This window comes from Saimiri boliviensis, chromosome 18 (genome assembly GCF_048565385.1).
Source record: "Saimiri boliviensis isolate mSaiBol1 chromosome 18, mSaiBol1.pri, whole genome shotgun sequence".
Classification (NCBI taxonomy): Eukaryota; Metazoa; Chordata; class Mammalia; order Primates; family Cebidae; genus Saimiri; species Saimiri boliviensis.
In genome coordinates this window covers 15,792,761-15,817,781 of record NC_133466.1, presented here as the reverse complement: position 1 = coordinate 15,817,781, position 25,021 = coordinate 15,792,761, and the positions used below count along the sequence as shown (strand labels likewise).

Below are 25,021 nucleotides of genomic sequence, written 5' to 3'. Positions count from 1 at the left end.
ATCTTTTATTAAAATGATTACAAATCATATTTAGAAAGAAAATAACTGCACACTATTTAATATAAAGCTTTAAAACATGCATATAAATTGATATAAGAAGACACTATTGATATCCATACAGTCAAGTTTATTTACCTGTATTTATTTACAGGATCTTCAGGGAATGTTTCAGGTGGAGGGAGGGGCTCTTGGTCAATGAGCCTGAAGCCCTTTGCCAGCTTTTGGCCTGAAAAGTCAACTTCTTCATTTGAGATAATTACTGTTTTATGTACTTTGATTTGAGATATTCCTGGCATATTAAATGAAACAAAATCTATCAAATAGCAGACTCACAAAAATGCATTTTGAAGGTTGAATGTGGATAGATGTATTTAAATCTTGCCTGCTTTTTGCACTTTCATAATATATGCCATTTATTTTTCTACTAATGAATTTACAATATCTCAGGGCCTTATTTTCAATATCTTAAAGATGGACTTTTAATAAAAATCTTACTGAATAGGTGACACTTGTTTCCAAAAGCTATGCTCGCCTGTGAACATTCAGAATTTGTCTCTTGTCATCCTCCTGCTACTTAGCATTCAGTGCCCTCTACTGCCCTCCCCGGCTCCACCAAACTTCTCTCAGGCTCTGACGGTGGCATGCATTCTGCTCTGGATGCTTTCTTCCACTTTCCTGTCAAAATGCATTTCAATCCCATTCACCATGAGTATTTTTATGAGCTTCTTCTCACTAGAGTGATTATGACTGTCCTTGAATGTGGCTTAAGGTTTGCCCTTTGAAAGAATTTGTATTTCAATAGATAATTTCTGAATATGCAAAACCTTCACCCCAAATAACCAATCTTTAAGGGATTTCAGGCACCAACTAGAAAAGTAATAAGGGGACAGACGGATCTGTTTGTATCCGCTAATAGAAACATGGATTTTCATCTATTAAAAAGTGATAGAAATGTCTATGATTAATGTTTTCTTTCCTATGCCACATCATGTGGTGTTTGCACATGGTTTTACGCTTGACTTCCCATTGCTAAGGATGAAGAATCAAATTATATTAGAGCCTGTTTTTGGAAACCCAAGGGGTACATGTAGTTAATTCAAGATATGCCCTCTATTTATTTTCCGTTTTTCCCAAGGGATGTAAAAAACATTTCTGATGGTATTCCTTCTGGACATCTTATTTAGCAAGTGGGCAATTTTCCAGTGTTCTAATCAATTTAAATTGATGCTTTTAGAACTCTAAGCTTAATATTCATTCTAGAGCCTCTTTTTACTTAGGTGAAATTCTCAAATTGCTAGTACAAAAAGATATTTCCTTTTATTAAATGGGATTCAACATATCCTTACTCCATAGCTTCAGTTCAGAGATACAAATTTAAAATACATTTAGTTTATTTTGGCCACATTAAGTGGATCTGCTTTTTAAGATTTATGTAATTACGACAGATGTTTTATTGGTTATTTTATCATAAAATGCACATAAAAAAGGCTGAATATCAGAATAATTCCATATAACATCTTATGCTTTCCCAGTGGTTTTGTAGAGCTTAAATACATAAAATTGTTTTGAAGGATTTTAATTTCCTTTTTTTTTTTTTTTTGGCAGCTGTCCCATGTTTCGAAAGAGCCATTTCCTGGAACTTTGTCAGACTATTTTTACTGGCTTATCTGTATCTGTGTTTTCCTATGTGTGACCTGATTATATCCAAGGGGAGGTAGCAATACTGAAGTCAATAATATTCTTCATAATTTCATAAAACACTTTTTTTTTTAAAATTACTGTCAACACTGTTATACAGTGCTACTAATTTGCTAGCTTCCAGGATCATAGGTGCAGGTTGAGTGTCTTGATCGATTTGTACTGCTTTAACAGAGTAAGTGGCTTGTATAACAAGCACGTATTTCTTACAGTTCTAGAGGCTGGAAGTCCAAGATCATGATTCAGCTTGGTCATATTCTGCTGAAGGCTCTCTTCTGGGTTGTAAATTGTTCCATCTTGCTGTGTTTTCACACGGTGGTATACGGGAGGGAGCTCTTTGGTGTTCCTTTTATAAGGGCACTAATTCCATTTATGAAGATTCCATCCTCATGAACTAATCACCTTCCAGAGGCCTGAACCCCAATATCATTACAATGGGGGTTAGGATTTCAATATATAAGTTTTGGTGAGACACAAACATTCAATTTATTGCACTGAATATTTTCATAACAATTCACTTCTATACAACAGAGGATGCATGACTTCAGGGTTCTTAGCATGTATGTTTATACAGAATGACATGAGGGACTTGGATTAAGAAAGGATATCAGTTAAGACTGATATTTGGCTTCTTGTCGTAGAAACTTCTCTAGAAAGTTAACTGAATAGGGTTTTCTTTTTCTGCTTTTAAAAGAAGAGTAAACTCAGGCCAAGCGCAGTGGCTCACGCCTGTAATCCTAGCACTTTGGGATGCCGAAGTGGGTGGATCACCTGAGGTCAGGAGTTCAAGACCAGCCTGGCCATCATGGTGAAACCCCATCTTTAAAAATAAAATAAAATAAAATAAAATAAAACAAAATAAAATAAAAGAAGAGTAAACGCAATAACCAGGGATAATCAGCTGCTCAAGAAAGTCATCAAGGACCTGAGCTGCTTCCTAGCTTCTTGCTCTGCTATCCTTAGCCTGTAGTTTTCATTATCATGATTGAAAGGAAAGAGCTCCTCCTTCAATCATTTAAGGGAAGGAGGGCAGAGTGCAAAAGCTCATCTGATTTAGTTTTTTGTTATGAGGAAAGTAAAAACTCTTCTGGAAATACTATCTAGTGTATATTTGCTTAAATGTGGTTGAAAAGGACTAGGTCACATAGCTAAGGCAATCTGGGAAGGCATGTTTTGAGTTGGTACATTGCACATTTAATCAGGATTATGTTAGAAAGGAAGGGATACTGGGTAGGCAAAGCAGTGTCTGTCACAAAGGGATATAGGGCAAGGTAAATGTATCAAAAATAGAGCATCCCTGATCTAAAGGTCAGTCCTGAAGCTACTAATGATGAATACAGAAGGAGTTTCCATTAAGTAGGAACCACTTGAACCAGGTCACTGAAGGCTTTACCTTGTCATCTCACCATGATTTTGAATTTGCTGATGCAGAAATCTGAACTATGGACACATCAGTGATGATACCAGCTTTAGGATGCACATTCACCTGAAGCTGCAGAGGCAGGGGGAACACTGGAAAGATAATTTCTTAATTTACAGTAAGGATATAGCTAACAAGTGTTTCAAATTTTGATGCTTACTAACCAACCCATCTCTTCCAGTAGGTAAATGTACATGTGAAGCCAAATAATTATTAGAAAGAAATCAAAGAGAAATCAAAGTTGGAAGACCTTGATAGCTAATCTAGTAGAACCAAGCCATGGTGGCCTGTGCTTCCATCCTTCTCCTACCCTGCAGTATCAGGGCCCAGGAGTAAAATACTGTGTCCTAGGCTGGGCAAGGGATATGATGCTCCTATTTGTACCTCTAGCTTTCCATTTATTGGCTTTAGGAGTTGACAAACTTCTCATTACTACATTGACATTCTTTCCTTTGATGTGTGATATAGTCACTCTCCGTACTCCCAAATATTAATCTGGTCAATCAGTCAGGGAATTGACTGGAAATAAATGGAACCACTTACAAGGATGAAGGTAGGGAACCCACCAAAGGGGTGATGCACCCTAGGGCTAACCAAAGTAGGGAGATATCACCACTCCTAGAGTGATGTTGCTTTGGCTTAGCTCTAGGTGAGGGTGGCCTGGCAGGAGCTAGGGACTTTGGTATAGGAATATAGCCACAGCCAACCCATGGCCTGGCAGGCAGACAGCTGAGTTCCTGTAGACATCTGCCATTATCCATATCAACTGGAAGTGAGGGAGCAGGGGGAATCCATGAATACCATCCCAAGAGGCCTGCTTCCACAGAGAAGCGTGGAGGAGGCTGGAGAGGGAATCTGGAGTGATCAAGGCTAAAAACCCAGCACCGCTAATCAGTTGACTGTTCTATCTCTTCATGCTAATATCCATATCTCTTCTGACCCAGTAGTTCTTATTCAAAGATTAATCATTTTCCTACCTTTCCAAAGTGCTTCCTGTGTATGGCACCTCAGTCCAGGGAATAGGCTGTTGTGATGACAACCTGTGCCCACAGTCTCTCATCTAGGAGTTCAGTACTTCTCACAGTGGCCACTCAGCCCTCAGCTCATGATTACTTAACTGGTTTATCTTTTTACCTGGCTGCCAAGAAGCTACAGATGAATCTGTGGCTCATCCTAATCAAAGATACATGTTTTACAATATGTATTTTTTTTTAGCTTCTTTCACAGCTCCATTTTCTCTTTCCACTTAGTTCCCCTTTATTCCTCTACACTTTCTTTTAATTTATACACGTTTCTGACATTAAGGCATGAATATCTCTAGGTCAGGGTTTCTCAACTTTGGCTCTGTGGAAATCTGGGCCAGATAATTCTTTGTTCTTAATGGTGAATGATGTATCTTTATTCATAAAGTATTTTACCCATGGACACTCTCTTGTGCATTGTAGAACATTTTGCAGCATCTCCAGCCTCTACCCACTAGATGCTAGTACCACCCACCCCCTAACAATATCTCCTGCAGAGGCAAAATTGGCCTCTATTGAGAAACTGAATTGAGAACCTGATGGAGATCACTAAATGAAGTGGTATATGAAGAGGTGAAGTAAAAACATAAGTCAAAATATGGCACCTCTCCTGGTTGTGCCACATTTGCATTAAAAAATGGAGAACACATTTATTAAAACGGGTATGTTATAGAGTAACTTTTACTACTCCTGTAACTTTTCAAAATAAAAGATCAAGAGCTGCAGGCTACAATCCTTGATGTAAACACCAACAAATACATGGAACAAAGCTATCAGGCTGGATTTTTCTGTCTTTTGCAGATGTGTGACTATGGCTGAAGGCACTGTAGGTGCTGTCTCTAATTCAGTACCAAGCATAAGCATCACTGACTATGCAGGAAGGCACTGGCACCAAACATTTAGTAAATTTTCCGCAGGCTTGAGGGACTGGGTACGTGAAGCTTTGGGCACTCTCTGTCACCTTTCTGGCTGGAACTCTACTCTTCTACCCTCACTCCTCCCCAGTTGCATACAGAGCAGTCAGGCTACATCCAAGATTCTGAGGGTCTCACTTTCCATCCCCAAGCATTTCTCTGTATGTGTGTGTGTGAGTGTGTGTGTGTGTGTATGCACATGTATATATATGGTGATAAATGTATAAGTATGTGTAAAACACTTAAACATGTATAAAATATATTTATATATATGTTAATATATAAAATACATGTACATAATACATATATATATAAACACTTTGTGGCATTAGCTTATGAGAGAATAGCAATTTCTCTACTTCATTATATAAGTATATGTAACCGAATGAAAGAAAATTTGTAGCACAATGAATTTCTAATGGAGGAAAATGTCAAGTGTCATTTTAGGTGTAGGAGCTTGACACAGGTTTAAAATGAAACAGCCTTTTCCACATATTTTATTTACCTGAACTTTCCTCTAAGTCCTGATCATCGGGGTTGTGGTTCTTTTTACAAACTTAACTCCATTTTCATGTTCCATTTTAGTCATCAGGTATTTTATTTAATCTTGATTTTTCATTATCAATTGCTATATGAAAAAAAACCACTGCAAAATTTCATGACTTTGAACAGTAATCATCTTATTGTTTCATAATTCTATGTGTTGGCTGGGCTCAACTGGAAGGTTCTTTTGTATAGACTTGACTAGTGACTGTATCTTTGATGTTTGGATATAGTAGCAGTGAGCTGTGATGGATATCACATAGCAGTGAGCTGTGATGCCCAGAGAATATCCAAGATGGCTCGCTCACGTGACTGGCACTTGATGCTCAGTACTGGCCGGTTGCTCTGCTGGGGTTCCTGGGTGAAGAGGCTACACATGTCCCATGCATAGTGGGTCGGTTCTGAGAGAGGGTATCCCAAGAGAGCTCATCTGAAGAAATAGGAAGTGGAGGCTGACAGTCTTCTAAAAGACTAGATCCAGAACTGGCAGCGCCGCACTTCTGCAGTGTCTTCTTGGATTGCAGTAACAGAGCCAGATTTAAGATAATGAAAAACGTCCATTCTTGACAGGGAAAATGATAAGCATTTGTGGCCATCTGTAGTTCACTGAAACCTCCTACTGGTTTTCAGAAGCACAATATATATTTTTCATATATGGGCCACTTTGGTGTCATTAAATCTAGTATCTGAACAGCACCTCTTTCCTGATTTGGCGCATCCTGCCGAGTTCTTCTGCTTCAAAACTGGCTTTTTCCTTTTCCGTTTTTCTGCCTGTATTTTGATCTTAGACTTTGTAACATTTCAAACTAGAGGCTACACCTTATCTGTGATTTAAGTTATCAAGTCAACACAAGGGTGTGTTTACTCATCTGTTCTAGGAAGTTCTCATGGCTTCTAATAAAATATGTTCATTTTCCATAAAAGCTTACAACCTGGGGGCAGAGATGCTATGACTTCAATCCATAATCACATCTTAAGATACAGGTGTCAAATAGCAGTTTTTCAAGTGGGGACACTTGTGTTTGTTTGTTTTATCTTGGTAATTCCCCCCAGTTTAAAGCCTAGTTTTTTTGCCCCCAATATTTTGTTGATTGACTTAGTGAATGAATAAAGACAAAAGGAGCTACCACAATGAAGACGGAGGGAATGAAGTTTTGGGGAGGTTGTAGAGGTTATACAGATTTGTAGGAGTTATAGATGTCATGTTCCATTTGTGGAAATGAGGATTCAAAACTGAAGGTGGGTAGGGAATAAATGTGGATGTGTGGCTCTTTCCTGAGGTTAGGGAAGAGGACAGAGTGGACAAGGGTTATACTGACTACACATCAAAGTTTTTCCAGGATATGTATTATGTTTCATTGTCCAAATATTATGCTATTGTGTTCCTTATAGCCATGAATATGTCACCTATCTGTATTATTTAGCTCCCTCATTTCTGAGAGCCAGGCAAGGCAATCTGCTATTAGAGAAGAAAATGATGGTGTATATATCCAGCTTTTACTAAAAATCATTCCTTAACTGTGGTTTATAGTTATTTAAATTGTTTTCAGTGTTAATTTAATGATAAGATTTTATTTTGGTAATAAAATCAGTATGATGGTCAGAAAAAGGATATGTATTTTTGGAAAAATTGGAAGTATTTTTGAAAGAAATGTGACTGTGCACATATATAACATCTTGTGAACAGTATTGTATATCAACAAACCTGCTCACAGCAGAAAAACTGGTCGTCACTTCTCACAGTCAATGAGAAGTATAAATCAAGGACATAGCAGTAAGCTGTGATGCCCAAGCTTCATGGATAAATTTTCCTAAAGAATAATGCACTAAAAACAAAACTATATGACAAAACAAGCACTAATTGCAAATCACTGTGAAACAGTGGCACAGAATCTTTATGTTGTGCTACTAGCGATAGCAACAGGAGACAGTCAAACGTCTACACAGATAGGGGTGGGTCCCAGGTGAAACGCCACCTCCGAGCTGAAGACAGTTTAAAGCCTGAAAGTCAAATTACAAGTAAATCCTCAGACCTGACTAAGAACTTGTCTTCCTGATTGGCATGCTTTCTCCTGATTGATTCCCACTCTTTACCTATTTCACATATATCTACCCTTTCTAATTGGTTTTCAACAGTTTTGTCCACCTTTGACTGGTGTCTTTGCTTTAACCTGTTTTCGCATGCTCGCAAACCAATCATCATGCACTTCCCATTCTGAGTGCATAAAAGCCCCAGGCTCAGCCACATGAGAGAGGATTTTCCCACTTTTGGATAGGGGAACCACTCCCCACATTCCCTCTTTGCTAAGAGCTTTCTTTTCACTTAATCAGTTCTATTCCACTCACTCTCTAGTGTCTGTGACCCTGATTTTTCCTGGTTGTGAGACAAGAACTTGGACCCAGCTGAGGTAAGGAACAGAAAGACCACAACACTAGTCTACTCATCCCAGTTTCAAACTATTATCAATACCAACTGAAAGAAATCGGCTGGGCATGGTGGCTCATGCCTGTAATCCCAGCATTTTGGGAGGCCAAGGCAGGTGAATCATTTGAGGTTGGGAGTTGGAGATCAGCCTGGCCAACATGGTGAAACCCCGTTTCTACTAAAAATACGAAACTTAGCTGGGCCTGGTAGTGGGCACCTGTAATTCCAGCTATTCAAGAGACTGAGGCAAGAAAATCGCTTGAATCTGGGAGGCAGAGGTTCAGTGAGCCAAAATCACTTGCCACTGCACTCCAGCCTGGGTGATAGAGTGAGAGACTGTTTCCAAAAAAACAAAAAAACAAAACAAAAAAAAACAGAAAAAAAAAAAGCAATCACAATTTTTTTTCTTGGTCCCCAAATCTAAATATTTTTTCAATAGGAATTGAGCAGAAGCACGTCTCATTATAACCCCAAGATAATTTTTAAAACTCTGTTATAGTAACATATTTTAATAAATGTATGAGTTAATGCAAAAGATCTTGAGGCTGATGTTCTTAAAAGATGACCAATGATGTAGCCTCTTTTCTTGATTCTGAGTATGGTAGGATTACTCAAGGTTTGTTGGCCTGGTAGCTAATAATGTTAATGCTAACTCTGGAAGTCCAGAAGGCATAGGTCAGGACACATAGTTGTTTGTGAATATTTACACTGACATTCAGGTTTTAAAAGAAATATATTATAAGTGGTTTTGGTTCAAAGCAAAAGAATACTGAAAACAAAAAGTGCCACATCTTTTATTGAGCATCATCATTCATTCATTCAGCCTACAATCTGTTTCCACTCCTTCCACTCCCATTCCTTCTCAATACCAGAATTAGCTTTTAAAAACAACCACATGACTTAAAAAGCCCTACTCACTTCTTGCAGCCCATGGGATAAAGTCCAAACTCCAGGTGCAACACATGAGGCCCTTCTCATACCGACTCAGTTTCATTTCATTCTCCAATTTCATTTTTTGTCCTGTCCCTACTATGTGCCATAATCTCTAACTCAGTACTTAAGTGAGATGTGAAATGCAGATCCGTAGGCCTACTCAGATCTACAAAATTAGAATCTTTGGGGGATGGGATCCAGGAATCTGCATTTTAACAAGAACCCCAGATATTCTTACCCATACTGAAGCTTGAGAGTCACTCACCTGTGTTGATACTCTCAGCACATTGGTATACCATTGTGAGAACTTCTCAAATAATTAAACATATCAGGGCATACATCATAATTTTCAGGCTAGCAAATGTCACTGCTATTATCTAAAGAAGCAAGACTTCTTCCCAAAGAGGAAGGTTTGATCTTCCCCTAGAAGAAACTGGAGAGCTGTAGAAAAAAGAAAAGACTGTAATTACACTGGCTCAGGGTGGAAGCAGAATAAAGCCTCGGACACTCCCATGTCTATAAGAACTCCAATCCTTCTTTCATGGTGTTTCCAAGTGTCCTTTCCTCATGTTTCACCAAGCATCTGCACTCTCACATGAACTCAGGCAGCCTGGGATGCGAAGAACCTCTTACCTCTGGACTGCTGGGTTCCACTCTCCCCGATTAAGACCCAATGCAAATGTCACCCCCTCCAGGAAGCACCCGCACCCGGTAATTCTAGGTCGTAATGTATCACCTCACCCCTTGCACTCCCATCCAACTTCACGTATGTGATTTTCTCATGTATTTTGGAGGTAACTCAAACGCCCCCAAGTCCCACAGCCTGTGGGTGCAAACGCAGTCATGTTAGTGATAATACCTGAATTATTTATCATGGTATCCTTTTTGCCCCAGGAACTCCAGGGCTGTCTCCTTGCTGCTGTCTCCAAAGCTAACAACAAAATCCCTTCACACAAATCGTCCTTTGGCTACAGGCCTCAAGGTCCGTGCCATCTCCGCCGTAACCCTTGCGGGGTTGGCGTGCACAGACCCCTCCGCTGCGCGTGCACCCCTCTCTGCTGACGGCCAGTGCTTGGAACCCCAGAGGTGTTCAATGGCTTGGGAACATAATTTTAAAACTGACAGTTGGATAAACACCAGAAAAAGCACCAAAAGATAACAGCGGAACCCAGGCTCGAGATGGGCCGGCTGACACCACTGGGCGCTGAACCTGGCTGGGAGCTTCCCGGCAGCGACACTGAAAAGGGAACACCTGCCGTGGGCGCCCTTGTTTCACCGTCAGTCGGAAGCAGAGCAGCTGTTAGACGCTCTCCACGGAAACCTGGACGCACTTCGCATGTGCCCACCAGCAAGCTCAAGTACCCGGTGAAGCTGGGCGCCCGCCACCCCCAGGGCAGGCAGGCAGCCGAGGAGCTTTCAAGGGGGTAAAGCGAGGCTTGCGGGGCCAGCGCCCGTTCTCCCTCCGGCTGTCCGCGGGCACCCGGGCAGGCCGCGGCTCGGCTGCATTAGGGCGTCCTGCGGCTCCCGGGGCGAGGGGGCGCTCGGCCTTTCCGTTCCGCCCTCAGAAGGGTGAGGAGACTTGGTCCTCGAGTGGAAGCCAGTTCAGGCTGCGGGCGGCGCTGCGCGCGGAGGTCCAGGGACGCCACCGCCCCCTCCCCGCGGCCCCGCCCCGCCCTGGCCCTTACACCCCCTCCCTGCAGCCCCCCGCGTGGGCTTCCGGCCACTGCGACCCCCGCCCGCACTGCCGCGCTCGCTCTTTCGCTGACAGCCGCCTCGAGGGCGGCGGGGCGGGGCCTCGGCGCCGGGGGCGGGGCCTCCGGCGGGCGGGCGGGGTTTTGGCGCCGCGAGGTGGCGGCGGCAGAGCGGCGCAGCAGGGAGGGGGCGGCCGGCCGCGCGGAAGGAGTGAGTCACCTGACCGCTGCCCTCGCCGCCCGCCGGGTTCGCTCGCTGCAGTCAGTCGGGCAGCGCCGCGCCTCAGCTCCGGTGAGTGGCTCGGCCGTCCTGCCGGCCTTCTCCGGGAGGGTTGGCGCGGTCGGGGCCGCGGGCCTGTGAGGGGAGGCCGGCGGGCAGGTCCGGGGGAGGCGCGGGCGGGCCGGAGGCGGCTCCTGCTGGGCTGGGCGGGGCGCGGGGGGCGCCTGCGGTCCGAGTCCTGGAAGTGGCCGCGACGCCGGAAGGGGCGTCCCGTCGGCTCCCGAACCCCCTTCCGCGGCCGGAGCTATTGTTTACCCGCGCGCGCCGTACTTTACTCGGGCGGGCGGGGGCCGGTGGCCGCGGGGTCCCCGCCCTCGGGCGCCAGCCCGGCCCCTCGCCCGGGGCCCGCTCGGGCTGTGACACATCAGCACCGCCCTCGCGGCTGCGGCCCCGCGCTGTCCCCCGCCACCTTCCACCGCGTGCCCAGCCTCGCGGCTCCCCAGCCTGGTGCCTGTCGCGCGTGCAGTCGCGTGAGAAAGGCCGAGTTTGTGGCAGGGGAGAGAAGGCCACTGTGCCGAGCTGGATTCAGCGAAGACTGGCTTTGGGGACCGGAGATCCCAGGACTCCCTTTGTTGGAGTTTTGCCCACGCTTTGTAATTAAGCCTCGCACAATATGGTGAGAGTGGGCGTTGATTCTGGAGACACCAGCTTTGTGCTCGTGTAATGTAACACGAGTGCTTTCTCATTCTTACACGGCAGTGGCATGTCATTGAGTAGAATTGTGCGGAATGCTTTTATGGAGCGAGGCTTCTGCGTAAAATGTGTGCTGATTCCAGGTAAAGTGTAGTAGTAATTGTGAAAGAACGTGTATGGGAAAACCGAGCTACAATGTCATGCTTGGAGGAACAAAGACTGTTTTTGTAGGGTGCTATGCTTTTTGGAGAATTATCTAGATGTAGGGACTGTTACCCATGGCGGATGCTATGGGAATTTGTTCATGTATTTGAACACACTTTACATCCCAGAGGGTTTGTATTGAAGGCAATTCAGAAGGATAAAGGGTGGAAATCCCAGATGTGTTAGTGGCAGAGCGCTTGAGGGCTTCACGTAGTCAAGCAGAGAAATGGGAAGAGGTCGGCTTGCTTCTTCCTGGTCTTTGGGTAGTGGTGCAAGGGATAGGCTGGGCTGGGCTGGGAGACACTTGCCACTTCTGCCTTTGGACATCTTAAAGTAGCCCAGGGAAAAAAAGGTTCCTGGTGAGTCAGCTTGGAGTAGAGTAGCTTTGGTGTACTGATTCTTGTATTGCTGTTTAACCTATGGTTCTGTCAAGTGGTTTACTATTGTTCAGTATGTTGGTTGGTTAACAAGGTAGGATGACTCTTTAAAAAAAAGTTGGGTTGCTGAGTCATTCGCCCCAGCTTGAGAAGTAATTAGAAACAGCTGGTGCAGATTCTCTCATCACATGCCTCCACTATAACAGGCCAAGGAGCGCTCTAGAGGGGTTGCTTCAGAAGGCTGAAGGGGACCCAGCTGGGTTGTTTTGACACAGGTATTCAGTGAAGTGGAAGAGCACTCTTAGGCAGCGGCCAATAGCACTGAGGTGGTTTTTAAACACAGAGCCTCGTCACCTGAAGTCTGAGCATAAATTTACACTGGAGAGAGCCAAAACTCGGGAAGAAATTGGCAGCTAGGAGTAACCCAATAAACAGTATTGTAACAAAAATATTTACTACTCTTACTGGACTTAGTTTCCTTTTTGTGGTTTTGTAATGTGGTCTCTAAGTTTCAAGCAGTGAGCCTAATTTGTGCTTCATAAAAATTCTTTGTAAGTACACAGAGAGGAGTTGCTCTGTTTTTCATGGCCCTTGGCTTTGTATGCATACACAAGAAATTTCCGGAGTCAGAGGAGGGTAAGCACAATATGGGTGGAATTAACAGGTTGTATCGGGTCAAATCTGGAAAGAGCTGTTTAATGAATGGCCAACCGTATATACCTGTCTCATTGTCTTGATTGTATGACAATACTGTCTTTACACCTTGTGTCATTGCTTCTTGCTTTAAAAAGGAGCACACAACCCACATAGTTACATGAGTCCTCATTGCAAACAAAGTTTAGGAATGGGAAGTGTAGAGCTGGGAATTTGGCCCTTACCTTTGGTGATAAAAATGATTTCTATTAATGGTAGTTCATTTAAAACATTTTGTATTGGGAAAAACTATTTTGTTGCTTTAAGTCTGGGACTAGAGGAGATTAGAAATCATGGATTTTTTAAGTATTAGTGCCTCTAAGGTGGGGTGCAGGGAGGTTCACTTGGAAATAATATATTAAAACTTTAAAAATGTCTTTTAAGAAAGACATTAAGCTTAAAGATACATTATGTACATATCATATAATGCCTGTACATGAGCCTCACTTCTTTTTTATTGGGGAGCATAGTCCATTAATCACTGTCAATAACATTCTTTCAACAACTAGAATGCTTTTTCTTTTATGGTTTCCTCTTAATTGTTCTTTCAAAATGTTCTTAATTATTTCATTTAAGTTTTATAGGTCTATTCTCCTTGTATTTTACTTTAAAGATTAGAAGCTTGAGTATAAATTTCTTGTTACATTGTGAATATTGGGGATGGAAATACAAAAAATACAAAATTTCATTTGATGACCTGTTTTGAATTTGGAGACAAGCCCATGGTTGGTTTGTTTAAATGTACTTGATCTGAAGTACAGTGATAAGTAAAAAGGTGCAGTGGAAACACTTGAAGATAATCTACACAATGGAGTGTAATATGTATATCACAAATTTTGTGAAAATTACTTTGCACTGTTACTCCTTGAAGTCTTTTTTTTTTTTTTTTTTTGCCAAGCTTACACCCGCTTAAGATGGTAAGTGGCATATATTCAGAATATCAACCTCCTACTAGTGGGGATGGGGGGCGGGTGAGGGTGGTTAGTATTTATCATTCAGTTAAATCTCATGTGCCGTGTGCCTTCCACACACCTGTACTGTGAGAGATGATGTTCAGAATAACAATTGCAAAGCCCTTTAAAATTACCACTTGTCAGAGATTCTCCTCATAGTGCTGATCTCTCCATAACTTATGTTTTAGGAATCACTACTTCCCTCCTAATTTTCTGACTAATGTTCTGTTAATGAGAAAATTGTCTTACTCCTAAAACCTGCATTTCCTGAGCATTCTAAACAGAGGGTTTATTTTATGTGGTGAAGTGATGATTTTTGAGATTGTTTTGATTTAAAATATATGTCAAATGAGGTGATATACTGATGTCCAAGGTATGGGTAATATGAATGCAATTTGCCGGAATCCAGGCCCATTGGAGAGAGTAAACATTTCAGGACTGCAGATAAAATATTGGCTTATACTACCCTGAAGCCCGGGCATCTGGCTTGTGCAGTGCATTAACAACTGAAGTCATGGGTTTGATCACTGTTCAGTTGACAAAGAAGCAGTAAGCAAAATGGTTAAAAGTATATCCGGAGCCAGACTGCTTAAGGTCAGGTTCTGGTTGTGTCACCTACTTTGAAGCCTTGGGCAAGCCCTTCTACCTGGTAACTAGTGCCTCACTGTTTCCTCTGTAAAATGGGGAGATGGTGATAGTAAAATCTGTATCAGAGAGATCGTTGTGAGGATTAAATGCGTTAATACAGGTTAAGTGGTTAGTGGTTAGAACAGTGCCAGCTTTATAAGAAACATCAATAAATGTAAGATGTTATTATCTGTTGTTCAGAATAAGGGAAGTACTTAGTTACACAGCAATGTTTTATAGCTGCTGAGGGCTGAATTGCAGTCATTGCTCACAAGTGAGACTGAGGAGTGCAGCAGGTTGCTGCTACTGGAAAAATAACAATGGGAACACTCTTATGTTAAGGCAGTAGCACTGTCTCAAACATACACCCAACTTCTGAGGACAAGGAACACAGGACATAGCTTTTTACTTAAAGAAATCTAGTAGTTTCAGCAGAATGCTTGAGGTGGTCACTAACCAGTTAATTGAAACACTTGCTATCCTTTGCCTAGTTTTTTCCAGGTTGTATTTGAAGACATTGCGGCCTGGCAGCTTTGGTAACCTGTCCATCCCTCCCTGCTTGTTAATACCAGAACAGAACTAGTTTCTCAGTACATATTCCTGGGTCTTATCCAGTTTTTTGGAAACATTTGGAATGTAAATTTGTATGCCAGTTAGTTGCTTTTAATTATTGTGTTTTCTTTAGATGATATGCCTATACTAGTATAGAAAAATTATCCATGAAATGGATAGGAATACAGTGGATCTGTTTCTCATATAGCTTCTTGTACCTGTTAGTAATTCAGAATGGTCGTGTTATTTTGACCATTCTCTCAACCACAGTGTAAGTTTCCTGATGGTGAGAATCTGTGTCTTTCTGTTTGGCTGTGTTTCTTTAATAAACTGTTGGTTGCTGGACTAGGTGGTATGATATGGGTTCATTCTAGTTCCGTGGTTTTGAAACTTGGGAAGGTTTAACAGATTAAAGGAGAGAACATTGTGTGTTAGACCTTGTAAGGCTGCAATGAGTTGAAATTCTTGATTATTTAGCTTTCTACTTTCTGTTTTTATTACTGGTATAATTATTGAGGAAGCAGCTGGAATTAAGTCATTCTAGTTCATCTCCTAAGATAGACATAAAACTTGTGACTTATTTTTACTCATAATTGGCTTAGAATTGAATTGAACAAAATATAATTCAGTTTTCTAGTTGTTAAATGTCTTATATGTCTTATACTTTGAATATCATCACTCCTCTAGAACAGATTCTTTGTTTAGGATCAGGGACAGGTTAGAAAATATCCATAGGATAAAAAGTGCCCCAAAGCAAACATGAGGAAGAAGAAATAGTGGTAGCCAGAATCTTGGTTGTTAATGACCATTATATGAGCATAGTGGGCATGCAGTGAAATTGTCTGGCAGCTGGTTCCTTTCTCAGTACCCACACAATTTAGAAAATGTTCCATTAATGTAGCTGAAATTGTTTGCAGGTCATGTTATTTGAAAGATAAATGTAAATACTTTTCCAATGCCTTAGGAAACTCATCGTTCAAACTAATATTTTTGTAATAAACTAATTATTCCCAGTTTCTTTTTTTTTTTTTGAGATGGAGTCTCACTTTGTTGCTCAGGCTGGAGTGCAGGGGGCATGATCTCAAGTGCACTGCAGTGTCTGTCTCTTGGTTAAGCAGGTCTCCTGCCCCAGCTTCCCTAGTGGCTGGGATTACAGCCCCCCCTCCCCCACACCCAGCTAATTTTTGTGTTTTGGTAGAGATGGGTTTCACCATGTTGGCTGGCCAGGCTGGTCTTGAACTCTTGACCTTAAGCAGTCCACCCGACTCGGCCTCCCAGAGTGCCGGGATTACAGGCGCGAGGTTCTGCGACCGGCCCCTAATTATTCCCAGTTTCTATCAGGTAAAGTTATTTTCACTTTTTAAATTTATCATTTTTAGATCAGATCAGTCATAGTGGACAGTTTGCACTCCACTTCCCCATCCCTTATTAAAGTGGAATTACACTAAAAAATGTTTTCAGTTCCTTCGTAGCCTGGACATTAGTAATAGCCTACCTCCAGGGCTATAGAGTAAATAATATAGTAAGGGTAATGTCCCTCCCTCCCCCTACACACCTTTTTTCCAGTTATCGCTTCTTTTTATTGACTTGTCTGCCTCCAGGACCCTAGGGAGGTGTTTTTGTTTCAAGGAGGTGAACTTCTCAGGGTCCTATTGAAGAAATAGGGAGACCTATTCACCCAACTTCCTGTTTACTGATATCTTCATATGCTTAATGCCTTACTCGTTTTCTAAAGTGTACCAGTGTCTTTTGGAAGTCAGCTAAATTAGTGCAGTTGCTTATCCATCAGACAGTTTGTTATAAAATGTGTGGCTATAAAAGATTAAATGAATTTATTAGGTTGTAATTTCATTAACATGTATTTTTAAACATTATTTAAAAAAGTATACAGTGGTTATCTGATCTTGGCCCAGCCCTCTTTAATTTCCAGTGTACCTGATGTCTGTCTCTCTTTTTCCTCAGCACTTTATTATGTAATATATATATATATGTATTTTTATTGCATTTTAGGTTCTGGGGTACATGTAAAGAACATGCAGGATTGTGGCATAGGCACACACATGGCAATGTGGTTTGCTGCCTCCATCCCCATCACCTATATCTGGCATTTCTCCCCATGTTATCCCTCCCCAACTCCCTACCCTGCACTGTTTCTCCCCTAGTCCCCCCCCACCACAGACCTCAGTGTGTGATGCTCCCCTCCCTGTGTCCATGTGTTCTCACTGTTCAACACCCACCTATGAGTGAGAACATATGGTGTTTGATTTCTGTTCCTGTCAGTTTGCTGAAGATGATGGTTTCCAGGTTCATCCATGTCCCTACAAAGGACACAAACTCATCATTTTTTATGACTGCGTAGTGTTCCGTGGTGTATATGTGCCACATAATCCCTGTCCAGTCTGTCATCGATGGGCATTTGGATTGGTTCCAAGTCTTTGCTGCTGTAAACAGTGCTGCAATGAACATACGTGTGCATGTGTCCTTATAATAGAACTATTCATAATCCTTTGGATGTATACCCAGTAATGGGATTGCTGGGTCAAATGGAATCTCGCCAAACTAAGCTTCGTAGGGAAGGTGGCGATTCCTCATGTCTCTTTGTCGACTGTTTTTCTTAGGTATATTCTCAGCATGGCTCTGGGTACTCCCTTAAATCAGAGTCATCATTCAGGTTAAAAGAGGTAAGAAAACAAAAGCTTTTGGCTCTTGTAATCTTTTTTTCCTTCAGATTAGCAAAAGACTGATGTAGAAAGCATTTTGCCCAGCTGACTGGGATCTTTGTTGGCATGCCTTCAGCTTCAGTTGTCATCCAGAGAAGTCAAAGGAAATGCTACTTGGGGATGAATGTGTAATTACAATTAAATATACCTATTTGTTGTCTTTTTGTGGTAAAGGGCTATCACAAGTGCTAATCAAGCTGTAGGTGTATTTCTTTTGATTTCTAAAAAACTGTGTTTTATCTCTAAGGGCCTCCTGTCTTTGGACTAGTTTGTCTGTTCCAGACCCCAGAAAGGCTGGGCCACCTTCTCTGAGCAGGTTGGCAGCAGTGGTCATAAGCAGCAGAGGAACTCAGATTCTGGAGAGCTATTCTACCACTGCTTTTCAGATGCCAGTGTGAAAACAGCCTCTCCTTTTTTGTTGAATTAGCTTGGAATAGCTCTCTAATCTCTGAAGAGTGAGGAAGAATGTGTTTTTAAGTTTCAAGGCACTTTGTTCTCTTTTCTCCCTATCCCTGCTGCTGTTTTCTCCAGACTCATGCAAATACTTATTTAATTTTCGGTGTATGCAGACAGTAGGGTTGCTAAGTTCATTTCAATATTTTTGGCATTCCTACATGTTAAGTATTTGGTTTACATTTAACTTATGCAACAGTTATTTAGGGCTTTATAAGCCAGGAACTTTTCAAGATATTGGCAATAATGAACTTTTCAGAAGTTACAGTCTACTAGACAGGTAAAGCATTCCCATAGTATGTGTTGATTGCTGTGGTAGTAACATGTAAAATGTGCGGTGGAACCATAGACTATTAGAAGCCTAAGTTTTGAGAAATCGGGAAAGCTTTAGGGATGTTTAATGATAAATGCATAGGTTAGTGGAGGAAACAACTTGTATCAACTCAATTTGAGAAGCTTAGCTGTAAGACCAGAGAGAAATAGATTTTAGTAGGGGAAGGTTGGGTCAGGAAGGGAGGAGTGTGTGTGTGTGTGTGTGTGTGTGTGTGTGTGTATTTAAAAATCTGGTCAATGGAAAAAGGTTGAAGATGCTGGCAACAACCTCCTTGTTTTATCCTTGGCAAGTTTCTCTTAACGGTTACAAGATGGCTGCCACAAGTTCAAGTGTCACAAGAAAATATGACTAAGTTTCCTGGAAGAAGAGACACTTTTTTTTTTCTGTTGCTTTTATCAGTGAGAAAAACTTTTCCCTAAAGCCTCATAGTAGATGCTACCCTATCCCTCTCTCTTCTGTTCATAGGCCAGCATTGGGCATAAGCCAGTGCCTGAATCAGTCAAGGTCAAGGGGAACGGCACTGCCGTGATTGGCATAAATGGATTGTGATTCGTCTTAGGTTGTGACTGGGGTCTACTTCTTCGAAAATTGATAGCCTGAGGTTGAGAGTAGATACATGATCATAATCAGTGTTTGATTAGAAAGTGAGGGGGCGAATGGTGTGAAGTTAACAGTGACATCCTTGTCTACTAGTTCTGCCATCACTACACATAGATACAAACTTCTGAGGAGAAAAAGAAAATGTGCTTGTCTTTGGATTTTTTAGGTACCTTTTTTTCCCTTTTTTATGCCATTTTCTTCTATGATCAAGTAGCACTTTTATCATCAAATCAATTTTTATTTAAAAATTATTTAAAAATTGAAAATGTCTAATTTGCCAATAAATTTATGTATAGAAGAAATAAATTTCTTTCAGTACTCTAAATATTTCAAAATTTTCCTGCCATTGTCTTATTCCTTTCAGGGAGAGGAGAACATTATATCTTGTAGTTTCCGATTATGTATATACCAAGAGGACCACTCTGTCTCTCAGTCCATAGTGCATACCCACCTGTGATCTATATGGCTTGTACTGTGTACTGAGGCCAGCCTGGCTCAGATAGAATGGTGAATTCATTGGCTAGTTGGATTAGGATTCTTTAGAACCCAAATTCTTGAATCAGGAGTACAAACAGGAACATCTCCCTTTCTCTGTGTGCTCATTCTTTTCCTCGAAGGGAAAACTGTCCTGTGGTTAGTTTATTCGTCATTCTTTTCAGACTTCAAAATTAATGCCACCTTAAGTTTATACAGTATTCTTGTAGTAGTCCTAACTTTTCAAAGCACTTTAAAATTTATTTAATTGACAAATAATAATTGTATATATTTATGGGCTACAATGTGATGTTTTGGTGTACATGTACATTGTAGAAAGATTAAATCAAGCTAATTAACATGTCCATTACCTCACTTACCTTTTTGTGTGTGTGTATGGTGAGAACCTTTAAATCTACTCTTAGCAATTTTGAAATACAGTGGGCTCCCCACCCACTGTTTCACTTTCAGCCGTTTGTTACCCATGGTCAAATGAAGTCCAAAAATATTAAATACAATAGATATTTTGAGAAAGAGACAAACATCACATTCACATAACTTTTATTACTGTATATAGTTATAATTGTTCTATTTTGTTATTGTTAATCTCTTACTGTGCTTAATAAAAAAGCTAGTATATATAGGGTCGTTATTGTCTGTAGTTTTAGGTATCCGCTGGGGTCTTGGATTGTATCCCCTGTAGATGAGGGGGATACCTGTGTGGTCACTGGGTGAAAGCACTCTTATGTTTCATTCTTTCTTCTTCTCAATCCCAGGTTTTGGTGCTTCCTGTGCTGTGAAAGGCAGACAAATAATGTAAATCCGTAAACACTTGAGTGTTGTAAATTTACAAAATGAAAACTAATTGCTAATCATTGTTTCTTTTTAAGAGTAACAAATAGACCGTGATAAATAGCCAGAGTGGGCTTCTGAGCTGGTATTTTTTTGGATAGAATTTAGAAAGACTTATCCTTCTAGTGTAATTTTTGTCTCAGATAAATGCAGTAGTAGTTACCCACTCAGTAGTTCCTCAAATGCTTTTCAAACCGAGATACACTTCAGCTTTATACCTCCCAAATTATTACTTATTTGGCTGAATCTTGTGGCTATAATACAATAAAAAGTAGTTATTGGGCCCACTGGTGGAAAATCTGTAGCTTAGAAATCCTCATTTTAGAAATGATTATTTTGACTCCCAAGTTAACATAATAAAAAATAGACTTACATTTTTAGTTTTAGTTATGTATATTGAGAAACTGTGACCTTATGGTGGTTTTTAGGGATTAATGGATTAGGTTGTTTTTAAATAAGGCATTTCAGTTTACTATCTCTACTTGAATAAAACAGTTTCAAATCTGTGATTTATGTAATATACTGATTGCTGTATGGTAACTTCTGCTTTATTTAATTAAAATCGTTAACATTCTTTTTATACTCTTAAGCACCTCTCCCACCCCAGGCCCCCTTTTTGACTCAACTTTATTGTGAGTTGGTGTATAGTTAGGAATTTGAACAGCGCTTTTTCTTGTTTATTTTGTCTTTTCAATTACTATGCATACTATGTGTGTCAACTCTTAAACCTACAGAGGGTCATTTTGGCCTTCAACTAGTTTTAGGGCTTTCACCTCCTCTGTGCGGTTGGAAATAAAGAATACGAATCATGGGTATAATTTTTAAAGTTTAAAAACAAGATGACATATGAAGAATCTTTAATATTTTGTTATGGACGTAGGACATGGATACTTAATCCTCTATATTGAAAGTAACTTGTAGTGAAATACTTTCTAGCATTCTTCTAGTTTTCCATATGTAATATGTATAACTATAGACCTTGATGATTTCAGTTGAGCATAGTTTAGTGTCAGGTTCCTTTCAGTGATATATGACATTGGTTATATTATCTAATGAGTGTTATTTAGAAATTAATTCACCAGGGCTGGGTGCAGTGGCTCATGCCTGTAATCCCAGCACTTTGGGAAGCCGAGACAGACAGATCACCTGAGGTCAGGAGTTTGAGAGACCAGCCTGGCCAATATGGTGAAATCCTGTCTCTAAAATGTAAAAATTATCTGGATATGGCGGTGCACGCCTATAATCACAGCTGCTTGGGAGGTTGAGGTATGAGAATTGTTTGAACCTGGGAGGCAGGCATTGCAGTGAGCCAAGATTGTGCCACTGCATTCCAGCCTGGGCAACAGAGTGAGACTCCCTCAAAAAAAAAAAAAAAAAAAAAAGAAAAGAAATTCACCAGCCGTTGATTAATAAGGAGAAATTTGTTGTTCCACAAATGCCCATTTAATCTGTTTGTCTTGTCTAATAGTGTTCATTCTCATCATACACAGGATACTTGAGGTATTTCTTGTACTTTTGTTCTTCCATACTGTCTCAGTTTGACCTGTTCCTCCCCACATACCACTTGAGTCATGTAACATGACTTGAAATGTAATACTTGGACTTCCCAGCGGAGACTTTTTCAATCTTTTAAGTTACTGGCTTTCTCAAGACTGTAGTTCCTTATCTGTGACAGAGGTAGGTCATTCTGAATGAATGTGCTCTTTTAATTGGAAATTCTTTAGGTCTGTGAAATTAGCAGTTATTTTGGGCATACTTGTGCAATTTTAACATTTTCATTTTATCTTGAGATCCTTAACAAGCTTAACTGAATTTTTATTATAGGAAGTGTTAAGCCAGGTAATTTACGGAAGATCACACAGTTGATGATATCAGTAGAGTGTTAATCTACTGATTATCTAGGGCTGCTGGCAGCCTTAAAATAACCTAAAACTTGATTTCCTCTTGTCCTTACTAATTCCGTGTGTTTAACATTTCATGCTTTTCAAACGGCTTTGTGAGACAAATAGGGTGGGAGCTACCTACTTAGGCTGTCTATTCCGTTTCACAAATGCACGTTTGCACTTGTTCCATGGTTAGACTTGACTTGCTGGGTCTTTTTCCTTATTTTCCTATAGCAGGATTGTCTTTATTTTTTTTATTTTAGGTTTCTATAAAATTTAATTTATTCTTTAGTAATTATTGTGAAGAAGCTGCTAAGTTTTAGGGCCCATTAACTTACCATGTAGTGATAAACCAGTTATCTGCTGACAGCTGTAGGAAATACCTACTTTAAAGGGGGGAAACATAATTGGCATTCTTTGGGAGATTCCACAGCAACCAAAAAATTTTTTTTAAAAAAGTAAAGAGAACAACCTTATCTGCTGCACCTCACCCCTAATTCTACTTTAGAGATATGTTCAATGTTTGCTGATTTCTGCTGTTTAATTTTTTTTGGTGGATACCTCTGTCTTTCTGTTTATACCTCATTTTATTTATCAACCTAAAACATCTATTGATTTACTATTACTGCGGATGATGATTTTGTTTATCTCTACTATTCTCTCACCTATCTTTGTAATCATATTATTAATTTCACTTCTACTCTTGATCACCTCTGCAACTCCAGCTCTAAACATTTTTTTCTATTTCTTTTTCTTGTCTCACATTAATCTAAGACAGTGTTTTTGACTGCACATTGTAAGTTGTGTGGAAATACTATTTTCATTCTTTCTGATTCTTCTCTCAGCTTGTTTTATTTTGTCAGAGCTAATACTATTTACATTGTGTGCTATAGTCATAATTAAGCCTCCCATTATTTGTCTATTCTAAAAGTTGAAAACCAGTTAACCAGTGTTGTTTACTTTATCATAGCCATGTCAATACTGGGCACTGAGCTGAGTAGTGTACTCTTGTATTTCTTTCTTTACAGTTTCAGTGTTGCCCTGTGCTACTCAAAAAACATTTCTGGCATCAAATTCAAATAATAGCTAATGATTACTGAGCAGTCATTATGTGCAAGACATTGTCCTAAGAAGATGAAATGTATTATGTCATTTGAATCTGCCCCAGAAGTACTATTCCTGTTCCTAGTTTGCCAAAAAAAAAAAAAAAAGTCACAGAGAAATGTAAAGTGACATGCTCAACTGACAGTGGGGTCCTCAAGTTATAAAGTGTTATTAATATTTTGTGCTGTCCACCTGTAGGTATCCCTAGAGCAGTTAACTGCTGTTTGAGAGTTTCTGGAAAAGTCTTTATGGCCTTACTTGTGCTCCCTGATAAGAACTTTTTGTCCTTCTCATCTTCAGTCCCTGATTGCGGGATTTTAGGGGTATCTGAGGTGTAAGTATTTAGAAAGTGGTGTAGACCATACCTTGGAGGAGGCTGAGTTGGGAAATTTTACGCTTTGGGGAATTTTCATTCTTTGCTTTTTTTCCCCTCCCCTCTCAGTTTCTTGTGGGAGCCTTAAGTTAGTTGGGATAGTAACAGCTGCACCTGCCTCTCTGCTCGTTAGTTGCTCATCTTAGAAAACCTACAGTTAACATCGTATTTAGTGGTAAAATATTGAACACTTTTCTTATATGGAAGTGAGATGGGGATACCCACTGTCACCATTCTCACTGTTCAGTCATTGCAATAAGGGAAGTAAAAGAAATAAGCATAAAGATGGGAAACATGTAAAATTATCTCTGTTTTCAGATGATGTGATGGTGTGCATAGAAAATCCTATGGAATCTACAAAACAGCTATCTGAACTAGTAAGCAAATTAAGTGAGGTTGCAAAATTCATGGCTGATATTTAAAAGGATAATTTTGTTTTTGCACCAGCAGCAAAAAAAAAAAAAAAAGGAAAACGAATTTTAAAAACCAACTTGATTTGCAGTAACTATAACTATAAACATTAAATGCTGAAAAATAAATTTAGCAAAAGTTTCACAAGACATTTTTACTAAAAGGATAATAATGCTGACATAAAGAACACCTACCTAAATGGAGAGAGATGCCGTACTGGAGGACTCAGTTTTTTAGATGTTGGCTCTCCCCAAATTGATCTATAGTTTTATTGCAATCCTAATCAGAATTCAGCTAGCTCTTAGAGTAGAATTTAATAAGAATTAAAAAGCCCAGAAGAATTAGACATTTCACGAAAGAATCTATACAAATGGCTAGTAAGCACATGTAAAGAGGCTCAACATCATTACTTATCAAGAAGTACAAAGTAAAACCACAGTGAGATACCACCATACATATTAGGATAGGCAGGATTAAAAAGACAACAGTACCAAGGGTTAATGAGAATATAGAGCACAGTTCTCTAACCTTTTGGCTTCCTTAGGCCACATTGGAAGAATTGTCTTGGGTCACAAATAATATACACTAACACTAATGATAGCTGATGAGCTAAAAAATAAAAAAACCAGAAAGGTCCATGCATGATTTTCATGACATTACAATAATCTCAAACTGAGAACAATGCAAGGGTACATCTTTGTTATAGTAGTCCATCAGAGTCAAATGGATAAACAAATTGTGGCATATCCATGTAATGGAGTGTTACTCAGTAATATAAAGGAACATCTGATGCATGTAACAAATGAAAACCGTAGAATTATTAGGTTGAGTGGAAGAAACCTGAAATAAGAG

General features: G+C 40.3%; 1 protein-coding gene across 9 annotated transcripts in view; it reads left to right on the top strand.

Annotated features, from left to right (window-relative positions):
- BACH1 (BTB domain and CNC homolog 1) overlaps window positions 1-25,021 on the top strand; it is a 124,407-nt gene that overhangs the window by 53,919 nt on the left and 45,467 nt on the right. For 4 of the 9 annotated variants that reach the window (XR_012514883.1, XM_074389386.1, XM_074389387.1 and 1 more), the window contains exon 1: window positions 11,325-11,702. The exons of 2 other annotated variants lie outside the window; for them this stretch is intronic. The gene's annotated coding sequence lies outside the window, so the exon portion shown is untranslated. Of the gene's footprint in view, window positions 1-10,834; window positions 10,939-11,321; window positions 11,703-25,021 lie in introns of those variants that run through there. 3 more of the 9 variants (XM_039480497.2, XM_003927687.4, XM_010338335.3) reach the window with 3 other exon arrangements.